This window comes from Rhinopithecus bieti, unplaced genomic scaffold (assembly GCF_001698545.2).
Source record: "Rhinopithecus bieti isolate Rb0 unplaced genomic scaffold, ASM169854v2 scaffold_14229, whole genome shotgun sequence".
Taxonomy (NCBI): Eukaryota; Metazoa; Chordata; class Mammalia; order Primates; family Cercopithecidae; genus Rhinopithecus; species Rhinopithecus bieti.
The window spans coordinates 354,511-360,063 of record NW_016807978.1 but is presented as its reverse complement, the minus strand read 5'-3'; the positions used below and the strand labels follow the sequence as shown (position 1 = coordinate 360,063).

At 46.3% G+C, this 5,553-nt stretch overlaps 1 pseudogene; it reads right to left on the bottom strand.

The window, feature by feature from the left end:
- Positions 1-1,251: 1,251 nt before the first annotated feature.
- Positions 1,252-3,863, bottom strand: LOC108537206 (keratin, type I cytoskeletal 18-like; annotated as a pseudogene).
- Positions 3,864-5,553: the final 1,690 nt, after the last annotated feature.

Genomic DNA, 5,553 nt, shown 5'->3' with positions numbered 1-5,553 from the left:
CCTCTGTCAGTTATCAACAGAGCCCTTGCTATCGCCTACCCCAAGCCTCTTTCTTCTTAGACAGCTAGCAATCCCAGCAATAAGAATGTACTCTGTAACTCTTGGAGAATTTTCCAAAGATGGAATGGACTAACTAGGGAAGCAAGGAGTTCCTCATCTCTGAAGAGGAGTTAAGGAAGCTGGGTGATCATTTGTGAACTATGTAGGAATTAAATAAGTAAAAATCATAGCTATCATTTATTTAGTGCTAGGCACATTGTTAAATATTTTAAATATACTAGCTCAAGTCTTCACAATAACCCTTCACACTATTTTCTTCGTTTTTTTATCTGAGGGAATTGAGAGTCTGGGAGGTTAAGTAACTTGTTTAAGGTCTGTGACCAGGAAATGACAAGGCCAACCCAGATTGTCCTGCTTCCAAGCCTATTCTCTTCTCGCAAGTACAGATGACGTTTTAATTATGGGCTAGGGGCTTAAATCAACTTGACCTTAAGATCTCTTCTATTTCAGACTCTACAAGTCTACTAACTTCTGCATCAAAGCACAGTAGCAAAAGAAGATGATATAATACTGTATGAGGTTTCCTTCCCACCTGTTTTCCTTCATTTAAAATTGAAAAGATTAACACATCATAACTTTTTTTAACAAACAAGTGAGTATAGTGGTTTTCACACTCAAATCACACCCAAGGTTGTTTTCTGATTCCAGACAGGTTTTTGCAGAATGTAGTCATTTATAAATTAGGTGAGGCTTCTGCTTGACTGTTCTGGCTGGAGTGGAGAAAATGAGCCATGAAGATCTGTGGGAGTGTGGGGGTCATGCTGGGGGAGGTATAGGTGATGTTTTCAAGGACAACTACCACAGTCAGACATATCCTACACCTGGGTGGCCTCTGGGTGTTTGGGAAGGATTATAAGTACTAAATATAACACAAAAGGAAAAAAGAGGGGCAACCGAGTTGGGTTTGGCCTAAGAGCTTATGATCTGACTCATAGACACCTGAAAACATTCGAGAGAAGGGGAGGAAGGTGTGTGCTTTGGGAGGATATGAGTGCACGCACGTAGGACAGTACATCTGTCACTTTGAGAGTGTACTGGAACATTTTCATGCCCTAAATAACGACGTGTTACTTGGGCTCTTCTAAGGACTAAAATGTGCTAAGTGCAAACACCGACTATGTGCTTTTTTTTCTTGACCTCTGAACTTTTTATTGCCCTCCTGTTCCCCAAAGGGCACCCTGCTTCTGGGGCTTAGTGTCTCAGAACTTTGGTGTCATCAGTCTCAGACGTCACTTTGCCATCCACTATCGGGCAAGTGGGGGTCTTTTGGATGGTTTGCATGGAGCTGCTGCTGTCCAGGGCATCACCAAAATTGAAGTCCTCGCCATCTTCCAGCAGGCAGCAGTAGGTGGCGATCTCAGCCTCCAGCTTGACCTTGATGTTCAGCAGGGCCTGGTACTCCTGGGCCTGGTCCTATCCCTCTGCCCAGGTCTGTGCCAGCTCTGACTCCAGGTGCAGCAAGATCCCATTGAACTGTTCCATCTGCAGAGTGTAGCAGGCCTCCACCTGCTTCAGGCTGTTCTCCAAGTTGGCCTTCAGATTTTTCATCCAGTCCAGGTTGATACCCAAGGACTGGACTGTATGTGTCAGCTCCGTGAGCATCATCACAGCAGCTCCAACCTCAGCGGACTGCGTGGTGACCACTGTGGTGCTCTTCAGTCTTTTGAGACCAGTACTTTGTCTAGCTTCTCTCACTTCTTCTGAGTCGGCTCATTGTATTGGGCCTGCATGTCCGCCATGACCTTGGCAAGGGCCTGAGATTTGAGGGTATCTACTGCCACGGTCAACAGAGCTGGCAATCTGGGCTTGTAGGCCTTTTCCTTCCTCTTCATGGTTCTTCTTCAGGAAGAGCAGCTCCTCCTTGAGAGCCTTGATCTCTGTCTCCAGCTGCAGCTGAGTGACACTGATGTCATCAATGACCTTGTGGAGCCCATGGAGCACATGACCAGCTGTCTCATGCTTGACTCTAAAGTCATCAGGAGCAAGACACGCATTGTCGATCTGCAGAATGATGTGGGCATTGTCCACAGTATTCATGATGATCTGAGTCCTCGGGTCCTCGATGGTCTTGAGGTAGTGGCCCCAGTCTCTGACCTATGGTAGCTTCTCCTCCAGGTGCTCCCAGATTTTGCTCTTCAGCTTCCAGTTTTCTGTCTCCAGGTTCCTCACTCGGTACAGGTAGAGAAAGGCCAGGTGCTCATTTAAGCTTTGCATGGTCTCCTTCTCATTCTGGATGCCTCCCATTCCTGCCAGACCCTCAACCATCCCTGCAGCCACATCCCTATGTGTCTGGAATTGGTAGGTTCTTGGTCTCCTTGCCTTCAAGAATGAAGCCACAGACCCTCGTGTGAGTGTTACAGTTCTTAAAGACGGTATGTCTGGAGTTTGTTTTTTCAGACATTCAGATGTGTTTGGAACTTCTTCTTTCTGGCGGGTTTGTGGTCTCACTGACAGGGGTGACGCTGCAGACCTTCACGGTGAGCGTTACAGCTCATAAAGGCAGGATGGACCCAAAGAGTGAGCAACAACAGCACTTATTACAAAGCATGCAAGAACAAAGCTTCCACAGTTACTAAAGGAACACAAGGGGGTTGCTACTGGCTGGTCGGGCAGCCTGCTTTTATTCCCTTATCTGGCCCCACCCACATCCTGCTGATTGGTCCATTTTACAGAGAGCTGATTGGTTCATTTTATAGAGAGCTGATTGGTCCATTTTACAGTGAACTGATTGGTCCGTTTTGACAGAGTGCTGATTGGTGCATTTACAATCCTCTAGCTAGACATAAAAGTTCTCCAAGTCCCCACTAGGTTAGCTAGATACAAAGTACTCATTGGTGTATTTACAAACCTTGAGCTAGACACAGAGTACTGATTGGTGTATTTACAAACCCTGAGCTAGACACAGAGTGCTGATTGGTGTATTTACAATCCCTTAGCTAGACATAAAAGTTCTCCAAGTCCCCACTAGACTCAGGAGCCCAGCTGGTTTCACCTAGTGGATCTTGCACAGGGTCCGTGGGCAGAGTTGCCTGCCAGTCCCACACCATGCACCCGTCCACCTCAGCCCTCGGGCAGTTGATGGGACACAGCGCGGCAGAGCAGGGGGCAGTGCTCGTCAGGGAGGCCTGGGCGACGTGAGAGCCCACCGTGGGTTGGAGGATTCAGGCATGGCAGGCTGCAGGTCCTGAGCCCTGCCCCGTGGGGAGGCAGCTGAGGCCCGGCGAGAACTCGAACACAGGGCTGGCCTGGGGGACCTGATGCACCCACTGCAGCTGCTGGCCTGGGTGCTAAGCCCTTCACTGCCCTGGGTCAGCAGTTCTGGCTGGCAGCTCTGAGTGCTGGGCCTGTGGAGCCCACACCCGCACCTGCTGGAACTCACGCTGGCCTGTGAGCACTGCGGGCAGCCTCGGTTCCTGCCTGCGCCTCTCCCTCCACACCTCCCCACAAGCAGAGGGAGCCTCGGCCAGCGTCGGCCTCTCCAGCCTCGGCCCTCTCCAGTCTCGGCCAGCCCAGAGAGGGGCTCCCGCAGTGCCGTGGCAGGCTTAAGGGCTCCTCAATCACCACCAGAGTGGACGCCAAGGCAGAGGAGGCACCGAGAGAGGGCTGTTAGCATGTTGTCACCTCTCACCTGGACCCCAAGCCACCCCGGAAGCTGGTGGAGTGGGACGTAGAGATCCAGGAACCAGAACCCCCAGTGCCTGCATAGACGCTGGCCACACTTCTGACTGGTGGGTGTGGTAGCTAGGCACCTGGACAGAACCAAGGGACCGGTAGTTGGTGGGGAAGCAGGTGGTGAGGTTCATACTCCCCCGGCTGGGGGTAGAGTGAGAGGACAGATCAGGCTTGGCTGAAGGCTTTGTTGTTGTTGTTGTTTTTGAGATGGAGTTTCGCTCGTCGCCCAGGCTGGAGTGCAATGGCGCGATCTCGGCTTACTGCAACCTGTGCCTCCCGGGTTCAAGCGATTCTCTTGCCTCAGCCTCCCAAGTAGCTGGGACTACAGGCATGTGCCACCACGCCTGGCTAATTTTGTATTTTTAGTAGAGACTGAGTTTCTCCATGTTGGTCAGGCTGGTCTCGAACTCCCGACCTCCGGTGATTCACTTGCCTCGGCCTCCGAAAGTGCTGGGATTACAGGCATGAGCCACTGCTCCTGGCCTGCTCTGTTTTTCTATTAGCATGTAAACCAATGACTGTAGTTATATAGACTACAGGCACCAAAAACTATATGTAATCTGAAAATATGTAACTGAGACATTAGGTTTTAAAAACATATAGAAAAGAGACTTGTGATTAAGACTTCATATTATAGTATTACATCATAAACAAATTGTGATTAATTACCTTTAGGAAAATCTGCTCTATAGACTGAGAAGGGGGAAGTGTTGCTTCAGTACAAACCATCTTTTTGTTGCTTTGGGTTTATGTTAATGTTTTGTTTCCTTGAGTTCCTATATACTATATCATATTATATAGGGTGGGATTGGTTGTTTAGTTTTTGCTTAATAAAACATTGTTTTGGAACGTTTGTTATTCCTTACCTGGGAACAGAAATCCAACATAACAAAAATTAGAGAAGATATTCTGAGAATTAGGTAACAGGAAGTAGGAATGCAGAAACAAAAGAGGAAGGGGCAAAATACAAAGTTTTATTTGCTAGAAACAGTATTTTGCAAAAGGAAAGAGAATGGAGGAGGTCAAAAATTTGGAGAAACACTATAGATGATGTTCTCCTCAGTTGTCACTGTGTACATTAACATGTTAAAGGTTCTGAAAAGTCCCATAATAAAAAAGCTGATGTAACTTGGATAAACAAATGTTTTCCAACTCATTTTGGTCATCTTCCTTTTTAAACACTTTAATTTTTTACGTAATATCTATTAATAATTTATGGAACTATTGTTCTGTATCACATTTTGGGAAGTTGGTCCAGAACTCATATTGGTTCAATCCTTGTCCTCTAATGAAGGTACTTGTCTTATCCAGTTTGAAGCTGATAATTAAAATAATAATAAAAATACCTTAATTGTATAGCACTGTTCAGTTAATGAAATGCTATCACATCTACTTTCTCTGTTGGTCTTTATGACAGCAGTCTGAGGTAGACAATATTGTTCTCATTTCACAGATAAGGGAACTGAGACACAGAGTGTTTAAGTGGTTGTTATGGCAACATGTAGAGAAGAGAAGGGAGTTGAACCTTAGTCTTCTGCATCTAAATGGCAGGCTTATATTGATTATGCTGTTGAAAGTGTTTTTATGTAAATGTATGTAATTGATGAAATGTATATAACTGGCTAGGAGGGGGAAGAGAGAGGGAGAGAGATTGAGAAAGAGAGAGACAGATATTGCGATGTGATGATCAGACTGCAGGTTACAGAACCTAATCTTCTTCTATATCGCCAATGGAAATTGGAGAAACAGTTTATTGGATTTCATAATGACTCTATGATCATTTAAATTATTCAGTTAAAGTTTTTTTTTTTTTTTTTTTTT